The sequence below is a fragment of the Loxodonta africana genome, chromosome X (assembly GCF_030014295.1).
Source record: "Loxodonta africana isolate mLoxAfr1 chromosome X, mLoxAfr1.hap2, whole genome shotgun sequence".
In the NCBI taxonomy this organism is placed as follows: Eukaryota; Metazoa; Chordata; class Mammalia; order Proboscidea; family Elephantidae; genus Loxodonta; species Loxodonta africana.
In genome coordinates, this window is record NC_087369.1 from 171644769 (window position 1) to 171662929 (window position 18161).

Below are 18161 nucleotides of genomic sequence, written 5' to 3' on the forward strand. Positions count from 1 at the left end.
GCTTCATGATCCAGACTCAAAATTCTCTCCCTCCTTCCCTTCCTCCCATTCTCTTTCTTCCTTCCTTCATGCCACAGACATTTAGTGAAACCTACCAGGTACAGAGTCCTGTGACAAGCACCACTAGGAATACAGAAGTAAATAAATAATATCGTGTCCTCGGGTAATTCATAGGCTCAGCTGGAGAGATAAAGCTGTCAGAATAAAAGAAATGAATGACTTGAGGTTCCTACAAGACAGATACAAATTCAAGACACTGTCTCCCTCCCTGGAACTGAGTTCTGCAAATGCCACCAAAGTAAGAGGAAAGTTCATGGATCTGAGAAACGAACCGAAACACTTGTGAAAAGCTCACGTGGAAGTCATTTCATTTACAAATATTTTAAGTACTGTTTTATTGGGCTTAATTCAAAGAGAATCTTTGTCTCATAAACTTTCTGAGGCCTTGTATGCCTGAGAATATTTCATTCTTATGTTTAATGACATTTAGCTAGGTATAAAATTCTAGGTTCCAAGTTTTTCCCCTCAACACTTTGAAAAATAACACTCCACTTCTTGCATCTGAGGTGGCTTTTGAGTACTAAGATGTCAATCTAATTTTCTTCCTTTGTAGGTGATCTGCTTTTTCTTGCTAGGAACTCTTAGAGTCTTCTCTTTGTCTTTGATATTTCTAAAAATTTTATGTGTCTAGATATAGATTTGCCCCCACATGTCTGTCAGTTTGTCATACTGTGGGGGCTTGTGTGTTGCTGTTATGCTGGAAGCTATGCCACTGGTATTCAGATACCAGCAGGGTCACCCATGGAGGACAGGTTTCAGCTGAGCTTCCAGACTAAGACAGACTAAGAAGAAGGACCCGGCAGTCTACTTCTGAAAAGCATTACCCAGTGAAAGCTGTATGAATAGCAGCAGAACATTGTCTGATATAGTGCTGGAAGATGAGCCCCTCAGGTTGGAAGGCACTCAAAAGATGACTGGGGAAGAGCTGCCTCCTCAAAGTAGAGTCAACCTTAATGATGTGGATGGAGTACAGCTTCCAGGACCTTCATTTGCTGATGTGGCATGACTCAAAATGAGAAGAAACAGCTGCAAACATCCATTAATAATTGGAACCTGGAATGTATGAAGTATGAATCTGGGAAAATTGGAAATCATCAAAAATGAAATGGAACGCATAAACATCGATATCCTAGGCATTAGTGAGCTGAAATGGACTGGTATTGGCCATTCTGAATCGGACAATCATATAGTCTACTATGCTGGGAATGACAACTCAAAGAGGAATGGTGTCGCATTCGTCATCAAAAAGAATGTTTCAAAATCTATCCTGAAGTACAAGGCTGTCAGTGATAGGATAATATCCATACACCTACAAGGAAGACCAGTTAATACGACTATTATTCAAATTTACACGCCAACCACTAGGGCCAAAGATGAAGAAATAGAAGATTTTTATCAGCTGCTACAGTCTGAAATTGATCGAACATGCAATCAAGTTCCATTGATAATTACTGGTGATTGGAATGTGAAAGTTAGAAACAAAGAAGAAGGATCAGTAGCTGAAAAATATGGCCTTGTGACAGAAAGGATGCCGGAGATCAAATGATAGAATTTTGCAAGACCAATGACTTCTTCATTGCAAATACCTTCTTCACCAATGTAAATGGCAACTATACACATAGACCTTGCCAGATGGAGCACACAGAAATCAAATTGACTACATCTGTGGAAAGAGATGATGGAAAAGCTCAATATCATCAATCAGAACAAGGCCAGGGGCCAACTGTGGAACAGACCATCAATTGCTCATATGCAAGTTCAAGCTGAAACTGCAGAAAATAAGAGCAAGTCCACAAGAGCCAAAATATGACCTTGAGCATATCCCACCTGAATTTAGAGACCATTTGAACAATAGATTTGATGCATTGAACACTAGTGACCGAAGACCAGATGAGTTGTGGAATGACATCAAGGACATCATCCATGAAGAAAGCAAGAGGTCACTGAAAAGACAGGAAAGAAAGAAAAGACCAAGATGGATGTCAGAGGAGACTCTGAAACTTGCTTTTGAGCGTCGAGCAGCTAAAGCAAAAGGAAGAATTGATGAAGTAAAAGAACTGAACAGAAGATTTCAAAGGGCATCTCGAGAAGACAAAGTAAAGTATTATAATGACATGTGCAAAGAGCTGGAGATGGAAAACCAAAAGGGAAGAACACGCTCGGCGTTTCTCAAGCTTTAAGAACTGAAGAAAAAATTCAAGCCTCGAGTTGCAATAGTGAAGGATTCCATGAGGAAAATATTAAACGACGCAGGAAGCATCAAAAGAAGATGGAAGGAATACACAGAGTCATTATACCAAAAAGAATTAATTGATATTCAACCATTTCAAGAGGTGGCATATGATCAGGAACTGATGGTACTGAAGGAAGAAGTCCAAGCTCACCTGAAGGCACTGGCAAAAAACAAGGCTCCAGGAATTGATGGAATATCAACTGAGATGTTTCAACAAACAGATGCAGCGCTGGAGGCGCTCACTCGTCTATGCCAAGAAATAGGGAAGACAGCTTCCTGGCCAACTGACTGGAAGAGATCCATATTTATGCCTATTCCCAAGAAAGGTGATCCAACCAAACGTGGAAATTATAGAACAATATCATTAATATCACATGCAAGCAAAATTTTGCTGACGATCATTCAAAAACAGCGGCAGCAGTATATCTACAGGGAACTGCCAGAAATTCAGGCTGGTTTCAGAAGAGGACGTGGAACCAGGGATATCATTGCTGATGTCAGATGGATCCTGGCTGATAACAGAGAATACCAGAAGGATGTTTACCTGTGTTTTATTGATTATGCAAAGGCATTCCACTGTGTGGATCATAACAAACTATGGATAACACTGCGAAGAATGGGAATTCCAGAACGCTTAATTGTGCTCATGAGGAACCTTTACATGGATCAAGAGGCAGTTGTTCGGACAGAACAAGGGGATACTGATTGGTTTAACGTCAGGAAAGGTGTGCGTCAAGTTGCATTCTTTCACCATACCTATTTAATCTGTATGCTGAACAAATAATGTAAGAAGCTGGGGACTATACGAAGAAGAACAGGGCATCGGGGTTGGAGGAAGACTCATTAACAACCTGCATTATGCAGATGACACAACCTTGCTTGCTGAAAGTGAAGAAGACTTGAAGCACTTACTAATGAAGATCAAAGACCACAGCCTTCAGTACGGATTACACCTCAACATAAAGAAAATGAAAATCCTCACAAATGGACCAATGAGCAACATCATGATAAAGGGAGAAAAGACTGAAGTTGTCAAGGATTTCATTTTACTTGGATCCACAATCAACACCCATGGAAGCAGCAGTCAAGAAATCAAAAGATGCATTGCATTGAGCAAATCTGCTGCAAAGGACCTCTCCAAATTGTTGAAGAGCAAGGATGTCACCCTGAAGAGTAAGGTGCGCCTGACCCAATCCATGGTATTTTCAATCACATCATATGCGTGTGAAGGCTGGACAATGAACAAGGAAGACGGAAGAAGAGTTGACTCCTTTGAATTGTGGTGTTGGTGAAGAATATTGAATATACCATGGACTGCCAAAAGAACGAACAAATCTGTCTTGGAAGAAGTGTGGCCAGAATGCTCCTTAAAGGCAAGGCAAGACTGCGTCTTACATACTTTGGACATGTTGTCAGGAGGGATGAGTCCCTGGAGAAGGACATCATGCTTGGCAGAGTACAGGGTCAGCGGAAAAGAGGAAGACCCTCAACGAGGTGGATTGACACAGTGGCTGCAACAATGAGCTCAAGCATAAGAACAATTGTAAGGATGGTCCAGGACCGGGCAGTGTTTCGTTCTGTTGTGCATAGGGTCGCTATGTTTCAGAACCGACTCGACAGCACCTAACAACAACAACAACAGATATAGATTTGATCTTTCATATTCTGTTTTGTAAATTGTGAATGCTTTCAAACTAAGGTCTTTCATACTCCTTTAAGACTAAGAAATACTTGGTCTTTATTTCTTCAAATACTTTGTTGTTGTTGTTAGGTGCTGTCGAGTCGGTTCTGACTCATAGCGACCCTATGCACAACAGAACGAAACACTGGCCCGTCCTGCGCCATCCTTACAGTCGTTGTTATGTTCAATTACTTACCCCCTCATAAAGCATGTGATTTAAGAGGACCGATGCTCAGCAACATCTAAGGTTGTAACCACAGTTTTTTTTTTTTTTGAATGAACAGACAGGCCCATAAACAAAACAAAATAAGACCAATGGATGTGCCAACCCAGGGGCAAGGACAAGAAGCCAGGAGGGCACAAGAAAGCTGGTAATGGGGAACCTAAGGTCAAGAAAGGGCGAGTGTTGATACTTTTTTTTCCTCTCCTTCTGAGGCCCTTATTATACTGAATTAACACCTCTCATCCCATCCTCCATGTCTATTACCTTTTCCCCCATATTTTCCATTTCTTTATCCCTTCCTAGTGCCTTTGGAGAGAGTTATTCAACCTGGTATTCCAGTTTATTAATTCATTCTTCACATGTATGCATTCTGTTATTAATCCCCCCATCAAGGTATTTATTTGAAGTCTTATATTTTTAGTATTTTGGAATAATTCTTTGTAACTGTCCATTCCTGCTTCACGTTACCAACATCCTCCTTTAGCTCTTCGATGATATTCTAGCTTGTTTTCAATTATTGTTCTGACTGGCTCATTAATTCTGCTTTGTCAGGTACACTCTGTTCAGTTTGTTGTCATTCTTTCAGAGTAGTTGCATTCATCATAAGACATGTGATTTAAGAAGACTGACACTCAGGAACATCTAAGTTTGTAACTACAGTTTTTTTTTTTTGACTCAGCAGACCACCTCGATTATAACTTTTAATTAGATTTTTCACACTAATGTTAGTGACTCTACTTTCATTATATTGGGTTTAGGTTGTACATTCACCCTTCCAGAGGTATGTTCATCCATACAAAGAGATGAACCTACAATTAAGATAAGCCATCACCAAGTTGTAATAATCACCATGATAACAATCTGCAGTAGTATCATTTCTGTGTATGATTGCTTAAAAAAGACAAAAGGTATGTTTTCATAGGTATGTATCTCCAGATATTGCCTTTCTAAAAAAATCTGATTATCATAATATACATATATCAAGAAATGCCTCTTTAACCATATTAAGTGTACAATTTACTGACATTAATTACGTTGACCACCACTTGTCTGTCAGTTTGTCATACTGTGGGGGCTTGTGTGTTGCTGTTATGCTGGAAGCTATGCCACTGGTATTTCAAAAACCAGCAGGGTCACCCATGGTGGACAGGTTTCAGTGGAGCTTCCAGACTAAGACAGACTAGAAAGATGGACCTGGCAAGCTCCTTCTAAAAAATTTGGCCAACCCCAAGAGTTTGGCCCCTGGACACCCTTTTAACTCAGTACTGAAGTCACTGCTGAGGTTCATCCTTCAGCCAAAGATTAGACAGGCACATAAAACAAAATGAGACTAAATGGGCAAACCAACCCTGGGGCAAGGACAAGAAGGCAGGAGGGAACAGGAAAGCTGGTAATGGGGAACTCAGGGTTGAGAATGGGAGACTGGGGCTGACAACCAATGTCACAAAATAATATGTGTATTAATTGTTTAATGAGAAACTAATTTGCTCCATAAACCTTCATCTAAAGCACAGTAAAAAATAAATAAAACATTTTTTAAAAATTGGCCAGTGAAAACCTTATGAGTAGCAGTGGAATGTTGTCTGACATAGTACCATAAGATAAGCCCCTCAGGTTGGAAGGCACGCAAAATATGACTGGGGAAGAGCCATCTCCTCAAAACAGAGTCAACCTTAAAGACATGGATGGAGTAAAGCTTTTTGGGACCTTAATTAGCTGATGTGGCATGACTCAAAATGAGAAGAAACAGCTGCAAACAAGCATTAATAATCAGAATGTAGAGTGTACGAAGTATGAATGCAGAAAAAATGGAATTCTTCAAAATGAAATGGACTGCAAAAATATCAACATTCTAGGCATTAGTGGGCTGAAATCGATTGGTGTTGGCCACTTTGAATCAGAAAATCATATGGTCTACTCTGCCAGTAAGGACAAATTGAAGAGGTATGGCGTCACATTCATCATCAAAAAGAAGATTTCAAGATCTATCCTGAAGTACAACGCTGTCAGTGATAGGATAATATCCATATACCTACAAGGAGGACCAGTTCATACAACTATTATTCAAGTTTATGTACCAACCACTAATGCCAAAGATGAAGAAATTGAAGGTTTTTACCAACTTCTGAAGTCTGAAATTGATCAAACACACAATCAAGATGCACTGATATTACTGGCGATTGGAATGCAAAAGTTGGAAACAAAGAAGGATTGGTAGTTGAAAAATATGACCTTGGTGATAGAAACGACTCTAAAGATAGTATAACAGAATTTTCCAAGACCAATGACTTATTCATTGCAAATACTTTTTTTTCAACAACATAAATGGTGACTATACACATGGACTTTACCGGATGGAATACACAGGAATCAAATCAACTATGTCTGTGGAAAGGGACTATGGAGAAACTCAGTATCATCTGTCAGAATACGGACAGAGGACGACTGCAGAATAAACCATCAATTCCTTATATGCACCTTCAAGTTGAAGCTGAAGAAAATTAAATCAAGTTCACGAGAGACAAAATACAACCTTGAGCATATCCCACCTGAATTCGGAGACCATCTCAAGAATAGATTTGATGCATTGAACACTAATGACCAAAGACCAGACGAGTTGTGGGATATCAAGGATATCATATATGAAGAAAGAAAAAGGTCATTAAAACGACAGGAAAGAAAGAAAAAGATCAAAATCGATGTCGAGGAGACTCTGAAATTTGCTCTTGAACATAGAGTAGCTAAAGCAAATGATGAAGTAAAAGAGCTGAGCATAAGATTTCAAAGGGTGACTCAAGAAGACAAAATAAAGTATTATAATGACACATGCAAAGACCTGGAGTTAGAAAGCCAAAAGGGAAGAACACACTCATCATATCTCAAGCTGAAAGAACTAAAGAAAAAAATTAAAGCCTTGAGTTGGAATAGTGAAGGATTCTGTGGGCAAAATATTGAATGACGCAGGAAGCATCAAAAGAAGATAGAAGGAATACATGGAGTCACTGTACCAAAAAGAATTGGTCGACGTTAAACCATTTCAGGAGGTTGCATGTGATCAAGAACCAGTGGTATTGAAGGAAGAAGTCCAAGCTGCACTGAAGGCACTGGCAAAAATCAAGGCTCCAGGAATTGACAGAATACCAACTGAGATGTTTCAACAAAAGGATGCAGCACTGGAAGCACTCACACATCGATGCCAAGAAATTTGGAACAGAGCTATCTGGCCCACCAACTAGAATAGATCCATACTGGTGCCCATTCCAAAGATAGGTGATCGAAAAGAATGCAAAAATTATTGAACAATATCATTAATATCACACACAAATAAAATTTTGCTGAAGATCATTCAAAAGTGGTTGTAGAGTATATCTACAGGGAACTGTCAGAAATTCAAGCTGGATCCAGAAGAGGACACAGAACAAGGGATACCATTGGTGATATCAGATGGAATTTAGCTAAAAGCAGAGAACACCAGAAAGATGTTTACCTGTGTTATATTGACTATGCAAAGACATTCGACTGTGTGGATCATAAACTACGGATAACACTGTGAAGAATGGGAATTCCAAAGCACTTAATTGTACTCATGAGGAACCTGTACATAGACCAAGAACAATTCAAACAGAACAATGGGTTACTGCATGGTTTAGAGTCAGGAAATGTGTGAGTCAGGGTTGTATCCTTTCACCATACCTACTCAATCTGCATGCTGAGCAAATAATCTGGGAAGCTGGACTATATGAAGAAGAAGAATGCAGCATCAGGACTGCAGGAAGACTCATTAACAACCTATGATACAAAGATGACACAACCTTGCTTCCTGAAAGCAAAGAGGACTTGAAGCACTTACTGATGAAGATCAAAGACTACAGCCTTCAGTATGGATTACACTTCAACATAAAGAAAAGAAAAATCCTCACAACTGGACCAATAAGCAACATCACGATGAACGGAGGAAAGACTGAACTTGTCAAGTATTTCATTGTACTTGGATCCACAACCAACATCTATGGAAGCAGCAGTCAAGAAGTCAAACAACATAGTGCATTGGGCAAATCTGCTACAAAAGACCTCTTTAAAGGGTTAAAAAGCAAAGATGTCACTTTGAGGGCTATGGTGCGCCTGACCCACCCTCTATTTTCGTGTCCATTCAGCCAGCTTCTGTCCCCTTCTGCCTTCACATCTCCCCCCTAGACAGGAGTTGCCCACATAGTCTCATGTGTCTACTTGATCCAAGAAGCTCACTCCTCACCAGTATCATTTTCTATCTTATAGTCCAGTCCAATCCCTGTCTGAAGAGTTGGCTTTGGGAATGGTTCCTGTCTTGGGCTAACAGAAGTTCTGGGGACCATGACCTCTGGGGTCCCTCTAGTCTCAGTCAGACCATTAAGTCTGGTCTTTTGACAAGAATTTGAGGTCTGCATCCCACTGCTCTCCTGCTCCCTCAGTGGTTCTCTGTTGTGTTCCCTGTCAGGGCAGTCCTTGATTGTAGCCGGGCACTACCTAGTTCTTCTGATCTCAGGCTGATATAGTCTCCGGTTTATGTGACCCTTTCTGTCTCGTGGGCTGATAATTATCTTGAGTCTTTGGTGTTCTTCATTCTCTTCTTCTCCAGGTGGGTCGAGACCAATTGATGCATCTTAGATGGCCACTTGCTAGTGTTTAAGACCCCAGACACCATTTTCCAAAGTGGAACACAGAATGATTTCTTAATAGATTTTATTATGCCAGTTGACCCAGATGTCCCCCAAAACCATGGTCCCCAAACCCCCGCCCCTGCTACGCTGGCCTTTGAAGCGTTCAGTTTATTCAGGAAACTTCTTTGCTTTTGGTTTAGTCCAGTTGTGCTGACCTCCCCTGTATTATGTGCTATCTTTCCCTTCACCTAAAGTAGTTCCTATCTACTATCTAATTAGTGAATACTCCTCTTCCTCCCTCCCACCCCACTCTCGTAACCATCAGAGAATATTTTCTTCTGTGTTTAAACTATTTCTTGAGTTCTTATAATAGTGGGCTCATACAATATTTGTCATTTTGCAACTGACTAATTTCACTCAGCATGATGTCTTCCAGATTCTTCCATGTTACGAAATGTTTCCCGGATTCATCATTGTTCTTTATTGATGTATAGTATTCCATTGTGTGAATATACCATAATTTATCCATTCATCCGTTGATGGGCACTTTGGTTGCTTCCATCTTTTTGCTATTGTAAACACTGCTGCAATGAACATGGGTGTGCATATGTCTGTTCGTGTAAAGGCTCTTATTTCTCTAGGATATATTCCAAGGAGCAGGATTGCTGGATCGTATGATAGTTCTATTTCTAGCTTTTTAAGGAACTGCCAAATCTATTTCCAATTCTATTCCAATGCCATTTTACATTCCCACCAGCAATGTATAAGTGTTCCAGTCTCTCCACAACCTCTCCAACACTTATGATTTTGTGTTTTTTGGATTAATGCCAGCCTTGTTGGAGTGAGATGGAATCTCATTGTAGTTTTGAATTTCTCTAATGGTTAATGGTCGTAAGAATTTCCTCATGTATCTGTTAGCTACCTGAATGTCATCCTTAGTGAAGCCAAGGTCACTTGACCTTTGACAAGGGCCCAAAGTCCATAAAATGAGGAAAAGACTGTCTTTTTAACAAATGGTGCTGGCAAAACTGGATGTCCATCTGCAAAAAAATGAAACAGGACCTATACCTCACACCATACACAAAAACTAACTCAAAATGGATCAAAGACCTAAATATAAAACTATAAAGATCATAGAAGAAAAAATTAGGATCAACACTAGAGGCCCTAATACATGGCATTAAAAGGATACAAACCATACAAACAAACAAACTCCAGAAGATAAGCTAGGTAACTGGAATCTTCCAAAAATTAAACACTTATACTCATCAAAAGACTTCACTAAAAGAGTATAAAGAGAACCTACAGACTGGGAAAAAAAATTTGGCTATTACAAATCTGACAAAGTTGTAATCTCTAAATCTACAAGAAAATCCAACACTTCTACAACAAAAAGACAAAAATCCAATTAAAAAATGGGCAAAGGAAATGAACAGACACTTCACCAAAGAAGACATTCAAGTGGCTAACAGACACATGAGGAAATGCTCTGGAATGCAAATCAAAACCACAATGAGATACTATGTCACCCCGCCATTACTGGCACGAATAAAAAAAAAACAAAGAAACAGAAAATAATAAATGTTCAAGAGGCTGCGGGGTGATTGGAGCTCTTATGCACTGCCGGTGGGAATGCAAAATGGTACAACCACTTTGGAAATCGATATGGCACTTCCTTAAAAAGCTAGAAATATAAATACCATATGATTTAACAATCCCACTCCTAGGAATATATCCTAGAGAAATGAGTCATCACATGAATAGACATATGCACATTCATGTTCACTGCAGCACTGTTCACAATAGCAAAAAGATGGAAACAACCTAGATGTCCACCAACAGATGAATGGATAAACAAACGGTGATACATACACACAAGGGAGTATTACCCAGCAATAAAGAACAAAGATGAATCTGTGAAGCATCTTATAATATGGATGAATCTCGAGGGCATTATGCTGAGTAAAATAGGGCAATCATGAAAGGACAAATATTGTATGAGACCACAACTATAGAAACTCATGAAAAGGTTCACACACAAAAAGAAACAATCTTTGATGGTTATGAGGGAGGGGAGGGGTAGGGATGGAAAAACACTAAATAGACGATAGATATGTGGTAGCTTTGGTGAAGAGTAAGACAGTACTGGGGAAGGCAGCACAACTTGTACAAGGCAAGGTCATGGAAGCTCTACAGACACATCAAAATTCCCCCATGGACCAAATTATTGGTCGTGGGGAACATCTAGCTCAATTGGCGTAACATAGTTTATAAAGAAAATGTTCTACATTTTACTTTGGTGAGTAGTGTCTGGGGTCTTAAAAGCCTGTAAGTGGCCATTTAAGACACTCCACTGGTCTAACCCCTTCGGAAGCAAGGGAGAATGAAGAAAACTAAAGACACAAGGGAAAGATTAGTCCAAAGGACTAATGGACCACATCTACCACGGCCTGCACCAGACTGAGTCCAGTACAACCAGATGGTGCCTGGCTCCCACCACTGACTGCTCTGACAGGGATCACAATACAGGGTCCCGGACAGGGCTAGAGAAAAATGTAGAACAAAATTCTAACTCAAAAAGAAAGACTAGACTTGCTGGCCTGACAGAGGCTGGAGAAACCCTGAGAGTATGGCCCCTAGACACCCTTCCAGCTCAGTAATGAGGTCATGAGGTTCACTCTTCAGCCAAAGATTGAACATGACCATGGAACAAAACAAGACGAAAGGGGCGCACCAGCCCTGAGGCAGGGACTGGAAAGTAGGAGGGAACAGGAAAGCTGGTAATAGGGAACCCAGGGTTAAGAAGGGAGAGTGTTGACATGTTGTGAGGTTGTTAACCAATACCATATAACAATGTGTGTACTAATTGTTTGATGAGAAACTACTTTGTTCTGTAAACCTTTATCTAAAGTTCAATTTTAAAAAATTGCTGTTGACAAATGGAAATACTATGTCCAATTTTAAGTAGACTTTACAGCATAAGTAATCCAACATCAAATAGCATTCCAGTGACCAGAGGCCAAGCCCAAAGGGGTTACACTGGTGTGAAGACCCATGGGTTAGGGTGAGTTTGAACCACATCTCACTCGGTATAAAAGTTTTCCAATTGACACAAACAGATTTCATATAGTCCATTAAAAAAAAAAGTCTTAAACAGGCACACTTTACTCTAAAAACCCTTTGTTGGATATCTGTATACATACAAGGACACAATCAAGAGCAAGAAAGAGGCTCTATCTCATTTGCACAATACATTTTCCCCAACACGTCTCCAATCAGCAGTACTCTACCTCTGGAATTCCAGGCTCAACTTGTATCTAAGCACTTACAAAGAAAAAGGAGACAATAAAATTACTAGCGTGTTGCAAGGTGATTAAATTTACATAATGACTCTCAATTTGATTAAATGCCAGATCCTGCCTTCAAAAAAAAATTACCTGTAGAGCCATTAAATTGTACAGCCACACACACTTCACTGCGCTTACGCTTTCTCCAGAGAAGCTCCGGTGTATCTTTGCAGAGGTTACTGCCACCCCTCCGCAGGAACACAGCATGCAGGTAATGCCTGGAAATTCATTCAGGAGAGTGGGAGGGTCTCACGAGGCTGATATGCAGAATAAATATCAGAAAAATGTGAGCAAGACAGTCACTGTGTTCATCCAGAGAAAAGAACATGCCATAGGCTCAAGTGCAGACTTTTCTACTCCACTGAAAATAGAATGTCTTCTTAAAAGGCCATCCAGATACTTTCCCCTGAATCCCAAGGCTTCCCTCCCACTAACAAACGCAAGGAAGCTCACCATGGGCTCCCCCTTCCAGGAACACATTGGTGAGGAGTGAGGCCATGACGCGTCAGATTTGGAACCCATTCCTGTCAAGTTGGTAGGTAACTAATGCATGTTCTCTCATATTAAATATCATCCCAGTCAGGGATGACATAGTGTGGTATCTTCTCATTGCTCATTTGGTTGCTGCACGGCGTTGGATGGCAGGCTTTGAAATAAAAATATTCACAGTAACAAGTTGAAGACCTATGCATTATAGTCATGACACGCACCTAAAGCAAAAGGCATCATGATACGGCTTCCAGAGTATCTGCCACACCTATGGAAAAGAGCACATGACAAAAGCACTCTTAAACATCGTTTGCCTCTAGACAAAACCATTGGAAAGGGGATGGAGGTACCCGCTCAGAAAGGAAAGACGCCTTACCACTTTCCAATGAAACATCAAGGAAAGGGACTGCAGCATCAGCATGTTGCTCGCTGGATCCAAACTGCTTCAGGCGATGGAAAACTGATTACTCCTCTACCATGACTGATGGATAGTTGGCTGGCCCACACATTCTTAGCTTCCGTAATACACAGACTCTTGGCTAGGCAACTTTAGAAACCTAAACCCCACCAAAGCTCTTGGTGTTGTTCAGTGAATGCTCTATGCATCCGTCTCTTTCAAGGCATTCTACTGACTGCTATCAAACGCTCATTGATCTCTTGCCAGTCATTTCCAAAGACGGAGAGGTAGGTATAGCCCACCTACAGTCCACCGACAGTGCACCTGTACTGCATTCGGTGAGGGTCTCAGGTCAGTGCATTATTGGGGAGCTGGACATATGAACAGCAATTGCAAGCGGGTTGCCTCAGCAACCTGAAAGAGTACCTTAGCATATGGCCCACCGACAGTACTTAGAAAATAACCTTTTCAAAAGTGCCATTATTCAGCTGTTTTTCAACTGTGCAACAATCCGAATATAAAAAGACTCAATTTCCAGTTGCCAGCATAAAGTAAGGACTATAAACTAGTGGATTAACATTTTCTAGGCATCTGCATGACACTTAAAAATATGTATGAGTGCAATAAATAGTTTTAACAGGATGTCTTTTCATATTTCAAAAATAATTTTATTTGCTAATTTTTATAATAATCATTTGGAAGGCAAAAACTGAAATTGGTTTCCCTGCAGATTTGTTCTTCTTTTTCACACTGCTCTATTACGGTAAGAGTGGTGATGAGTCATGAAACCGCCTTGTTCCGTTTTTCATAAAAAAAAAAAAAGTCCTCAGAGAACTCAGGGAATTAAAGTCACAAATTTAATTTCAATATCTGGTAAGCTGTGAGGACAGTTATTAAGGCAGTCATTTATGAGTACCTAGGGAAAACCCGAGTGATAAACAGTAGTCAATACGGCTTCTTCAAACACAAATCATACCAAACGAAGCTCCTTCCTGTTCAAGACAGGAGGACAAGCTGAATGGTGAGAGAGGATGGAGCAGAGGTATCATATCTTATCAAGACAGAAGCATCTGATGTAATTTAGTCTGACATTCTTAGAGGAATAGCAGAGAAAGAAAATAGAGCTAGTAAACGAGACTCCCTCGTATCTGTCAGTTTGTCGTACTGTGGGGGCTTGCGTGTTGCTGTGATGCTGGAAGCTATGCCACTGGTATTGAGATACCAGCAGGGTCACCCATGGAGGACAGGTTTCAGCTGAGCTTCCAGACTAAGACAGACCAGGAAGAAGGGCCTGGCAGTCTAATTCTAAAAAGCATTAGCCAGTGAAAACCTTATAAATAGCAGCGGAACATTGTCTGATGTAATGCTGGAAGATGAGCCCCCGAGGTTGCAAGGCACTCAAAAGATGACTAGGGAAGAGCCGCCTCCTCAAAATAGAGTCAACCTTAATGACATGGATGGAATCAAGCCTTCTGGACCTTCATTTTCTGATGTGGCACGACTCAAAATGAGAAGAAACAGCTGCAAACATCCATTAATAATAATCCATTAAAAATACTGTTTGCGGATCTCTGAGAGAGTATAAAAGAAAAGACTCTTTACGTGCTGGGCTCCAAAGGAAAGGAGCAGAGCAGAGGTTAACTGCCTTCTCCTGCCCACGAAAGATCCATTGCCACGAGGCTGAGCCTGGGGAGGAGCCTGGGGATGCCACAGAAAGTGCAGAAAAACGCCCCACATTGGTATAATATACAGCGCTAGCAGAACCCTGCTTTTCCAAATATGATAGCTTATTAGAGAAATGCCTTTCCACTAAGGACAGTAGCAATGAGAGGTAGAAAACCCGACATCATCCACTCTCTCTTAGAGAGCCCAAGGCAGATGACATTCCTCCTCTAGAAATCCTAACGCTTCCAATGATGTATGAGGGAGATTTACACTAACAAGTCCTAAATGAGAAACACACAAGGCAGCAATACAGAACGCAAAGGGGAAAAGAAAAGAGGACCACCTTTACTGGCTCATCCTGATGCATTGCGAAGTAATTATGAATTGCCAGCACACTTTGCAATTTATATTTTTAAAAATAATTACAACTTCATTTAAAGTTTAACGGAGGAAGGTATCAGAGTCAAGTTAAAACAAATGAACATATACGCCATGGTCTTAGAGATCAATTCAATTAGAACGCTCAGGGGAGATGGCCACGTTCCAGGGCAAATACAGGGGAGAAATAAGGAAATCTGGTCCTACAGCAAGCCAAGCATGCCTTTGTTTTAACAAGGGCAAATGTTCTTTGGCCAAAGTGCTTGGACCAAGCACAGTGGTTTTTTTGCCAATAGAAAAGTCCATACGAGAGCTACTTTGCCCTTATTCAATGAAAGCCATTTATACCAATCATTTTCAATTTTGTGATTCAGCGGTAAGGGGCTCTTATAAATAATGTTTTCTATTTCATTTCTCCTTATTTTCTAGACTCTTATTTTTCTCTCCTTTCTGTCTAGATGTAAAAAAAGAGAGAGAGAGAGGATGCTTCCTAACTTTGGGCCGACAACTCATCAAATGGCCCATAAACAACATGCAAGAGGAATTCAGACATCTTCTCTTCATCAAACAACCTTTATGCCTTCTCTTCTCCTTTCTTCTCTTCCACAGCTATTGTCAGGAGATCTGAGTGCTAGGCCTGGCTGTGTCACCAGCTTGCTGTGTGGCCTGGGGAAGTGCTTTCTCCTCCCTCAGGCTCACTCTCCCCATTCATACAGTGAAGGGTCCCCCAAATGAGCACTAACATTCGATGGCCTTGTCTCCAGTAAGTCTGAGGCAGAGAACACTCAGGAGTCCTCCTCTCCCAAAGAGCAACAGGGATAGAGGCCCTCCCTAGTTGGACCCTCACCCCCTTCTGGAGGATGCCCGCCCTTCAGCGCTCTCCTCAAGGCAGTGAACATTTCCCAACATGAAGGTGAGGGTCTTCCACGCAAGCTCTAAATTGACATCTCAGGGATCTGAGTCAATAGACGTTGTGCCAACCAATGTGTCTGGCACAATAGACACTCAATTAGGAGAAACAGTAGAGGCTCAACTAATACATTGTGGTTGACTGACCACTTTGGTAAAAGAATTCCTCACAACACTTCACTCAAGGCTCCCATGATCCTGCAATTGTCTCTGCCCAGTGCCACGTTGCCGTCTTCATGGACCTGTTATGGATTGGATTGTGTCCCCAAAAAATGTGTGCCAACTTGGCTAGGCCTTAATTCACAGTATTGTGTGATTGTTCCACCATTCTGTCATCTGATGGGATTTGCCTATGTGCTAGAAATCTTACCTCTATGATGTTAACGAGGCAGGGTCAGAGGCAGTTATGTTAATGAGGCACGACTCAATCTACAAGATTAGCTTGTATCTTGAATCAATCACTTTTGAGATATGAAAGTGAATCGAGGAGGCGGAGCCCAGGTGGCAGAATAGACAGACGCTTCCGTTGAGCCCTCTTTACAACAAAGACCCTAAAAAAACAAGTGAAACAAGTATATTTGTGACAACCTGGGAGCCCTGAGCATCAAAGGCAAGCTTAGACAACGAACTGAGGGGCAGGGGAAGGAAGAGACCGTTCAGAAGCGGAGAGGAGTTACTGGACCTGAATCCCAGGAAGCCCTCAGGCACCGTTCCCGGAGCGGCGGCAGCGGGCTGGTCCTGGCGATTGGCTGCAGTTTCCTCGGGGAGAAGCAGCAGCCACACAGCCCGCTCACACCTCCGGGACCTGGGGAGAACGCAGGTTCCTCGGGGAGAAGCAGCAGCCGCACAGCCCGCTCACACCTCCGGGACCTGGGGAGAACGCAGTTTCCTCGGGGAGAAGCAGCAGCCACCCGGCCCGCTCACACCTCCGGGACCTGGGGAGAACGCAGTTTCCTCGGGGAGAAGCAGCAGCCACACAGCCCGCTCACACCTCCGGGACCTGGGGAGAACGCAGTTTCCTCGGGGAGAAGCAGCAGCCGCACAGCCCGCTCACACCTCCGGGACCTGAGAACACAGTTTCCTCGGGGAGAAGCAGCAGCCGCACAGCCTGTTCACACCTCCGGGACCTGGGGAGACCGCAGTTTCCTCGGGGAGAAGCAGCAGCCACCCAGCCCGCTCACACCTCCGGGACCTGGGGAGAACGCAGTTTCCTCGGGGAGAAGCAGCAGCCACACAGCCCACTCACACCTCCTGGACCTGAGGAGAAGGGCGCTCTCGGCAAAAGCTAAGGAATTGAGGATATTTTACCGCGCCCCCGCCCCACCCCCAAGCCAGCTTCAGCGGCAGAATCCCTGGGCCTGAGATAGACCCTGGTGAGCACCTAGAGCCGTCCTCCCAGCCTTGGTGAAGGAAAAAATTTGCATTTGGGGGAAAAGTCAATTTGCTAGCTCCACTACTAACCGAGGGAGCTCAGGTCAGAAGCAGCTCCTCTCCAGGCATAAACCGTCCATGGACTTTGAGCACCTTTCCTTTCTGCATGGACCTTTGTGGGCCTTTTTTGGGAGAATAGGCCCTTGTTGGCAGACTCCAACCATTTCAGTGGTGCAATGGAGAGGTGGGTGTTTGATGCTTGACATTGCCTTGCCTATAAAACAAGGTCCTCACCTACCCACATCAGAGACCTAAGGACTGGTAGCTCCACTCAGGTCACACAGCCACCCACAACAGGGGTCCAAAGATAACTGGTACCTCCCAGTCCTTACAACCAAAAACTCTGGGTGCCCATGGTCCATCTGCAGAACCCACGCACCTGCACACTCTAGGGAACAGGGACATGCTTTCCTCAGATACACTTGGGAGTCAGTTCTCAGCCCCCTGCCTTGTTCGGAGCATGACCCCCTGCTGCAATCAGATACCAGTATATACGCCAATCACCCCAGCCCCTCTAAGACTGTAGGACAAAGCCTATACCACACACTTGATGATCACCTACCTGGAAACCTGAGCTAAATTCATACAAGATAAATGAATGGACTCCTAGACTGATATACCTGATAACAGCTCTAGCCAGCTGGTGAGAGGACATCAGAGCTCCAAAGGTGAAAAAAAATCAAGCTAGCTCACTCAAGCAACCCACAGGGG

The 18161-nt window shown here is 42.3% G+C and overlaps 1 long non-coding RNA gene across 3 annotated transcripts in view; it reads right to left on the bottom strand.

The window, feature by feature from the left end:
• Positions 1-2081: 2081 nt before the first annotated feature.
• LOC111747699 (uncharacterized) overlaps positions 2082-18161 on the bottom strand; it is a 46320-nt gene continuing 30240 nt past the window's right edge. For 2 of the 3 annotated variants that reach the window (XR_010319668.1, XR_010319667.1), the window contains exon 3: positions 2082-16570. This is a non-coding gene — a long non-coding RNA (uncharacterized LOC111747699). The remainder of the gene's footprint in view (positions 16571-18161) is intronic. The other variant, XR_010319666.1, reaches the window with a different exon arrangement.